Raw genomic sequence first — 2,132 nt, 5'->3', positions numbered from 1 at the left:
TATATATAGTTGTATATATATATATATGTATATATATATATATATATATATATATATTAGATATAAATAATAAAAATAATATATGTGTGTGTGTGTGTGTGTGTGTATACACATAGGCAAATATGGGTACAGGGCGTCACCAACGGTGCAAATAACATGAAATAAGTAAGCAACGGGAGAAAAAGACAAGCAGAACACGTTAAGACAGAGAAAGGACCCTTCATGAGATGTCGGCTTTCTATCTACTCCCCATTTCGAGCATTAAACTACAATATGAGTCTTGAAAGACAGTTGCTCACATACATTCTAAAATAATATTTAAGTTTTATGGCGGGTCAAATTTGGTAACAAAAAATGACAGTGAGGACATATAAGACAAAACAAATATGGAGTATTGTTAGCTCAGAACGAGAGGAAAACAGTGAACGCTAGGAGAAACCTTTTGTCTTTGAAAAGAGAAAAGATAGAAGAGAGAAAAATGCGTCTGCTCGATTAAACGTCCGTGCAGGAAAAGAAAGATGGTCACATGAAGAAGAGGAAGGTGGCCGATGGTCAAGTGTGAGCAACGAGAGAGAGATTGAGGGGGAGAGAAAGAGAACGAGAGGGAGAGAGAGACAGATAGAGAACGGTGAAGGAGAGAGTGGTAGACAAAGGGAATTAGAGAAGGCTGGGGAAGAAAATAGTACAGAGTAGAGAGTGGCATCAAAAAAGTAAACATAAACTTAATTGGAAATTGATGCGTCGCGCTCAATTAAACAATAAAGAACAAATAGTATATAATATATGCACTTTTACTCGTTTCAGGCATGCGGTATGGTCATGCTGGAGCACCACATACATATATATATATATATATATATGCATTTATGGTTACAGGATGTCACCAACTGTGCAAATAACATGAACTACGTAAACAACGAAGAAAAACGCGACACTTCCATTTCTAAGTGAGTTTAACTTTACCTTTTTGATGTGAATCTCTATACCGTTTTCTTCCTGCATCCTTCTCTAATAATTAAGAAATAATTTATTTCATACGCATTCTACTGCATAGACTAAAAGCCATAACTAAATAACATTTGGATATATGAAAATATAAGCATGAATGAAATATGTGAAAGAGTGTATGAAGCAAAAAATAACGAATGGAATCTTTTCACCTGTAGAATTATTGCTATGAATTCTTTTCTTTTGAGGTAGATTTTTTCTTTTTTCAATGAGTACATTGGTATTTATTTATTTATTTTTTTTTTGCTACTGAAATGCTTCCCGAAAAGGTAATCTATAAATAGCCATGAGACGTGTAAGCAAACGTATCTGCGAGTAGATACACATGAATTTCAGAAGCACAAACATAGCACATCTATGCATAATACACACAAACATGCACACATACACGCGCGCGCGCGCACATACACACACACACACACACACACACACACACACACACACACACACACACACACACACACACACACACACACACACACACAAGGAGAACGAGATTGCAGGAGAGTTACACGAATATATACACATACAGGAAATAGTGTGGCAGAGAAAATCATATACACCTACACCTACAAATATACATGTCTTTATTAAAAAAGATAGGTTTATGTGCTTGAGTACGTGTGAATGTGGAGATAATGACTACAAAACACAAGATAAAATCTTCTGAAACCGAATGATTGTGAAATAAATGTAATATATATAGCTGGTGGCTAATATATGATCCTTTTAATTCTTATACTTAGCCTAAACCACAGATAAGTTCCTATAATATTGGTCAGTGTGTAAACGCATATATGAGTTATTATGTATACTTCTTGTGTATATATACAAAAATAATGCAACGTGTATACCTAGTTTAAGTTCCGTTCGTATCTCCTATTATAAATCTCCATCGTGATAGTGTGGATGTAGTATCTCTTCAAAAGTTTATTGATAAACAAGTGTCTGACAATAATGATAATGATACTACTACTACTACTACTACTACTACTACTACTACTACTACTACTACTACTACTACTACTACTACTACTGCTGCTGCTGCTGCTACTACTACTACTACTACTACTACTACTACTACTACTACTAATAATAATAATAATAGTTATTATTATTATTAT

General features: G+C 34.1%; 1 protein-coding gene across 2 annotated transcripts in view; it reads right to left on the bottom strand.

The window, feature by feature from the left end:
* Positions 1-2,132, bottom strand: part of LOC106868231 (D(2) dopamine receptor) — a 1,504,014-nt gene that overhangs the window by 712,667 nt on the left and 789,215 nt on the right. The gene's annotated exons all lie outside the window — the stretch shown is intronic.

Source organism: Octopus bimaculoides, chromosome 5 (genome assembly GCF_001194135.2).
Source record: "Octopus bimaculoides isolate UCB-OBI-ISO-001 chromosome 5, ASM119413v2, whole genome shotgun sequence".
In the NCBI taxonomy this organism is placed as follows: domain Eukaryota; kingdom Metazoa; phylum Mollusca; class Cephalopoda; order Octopoda; family Octopodidae; genus Octopus; species Octopus bimaculoides.
Note: the sequence above shows the minus strand (reverse complement) of the source record. Positions and strands in the feature narration are given on the sequence as shown.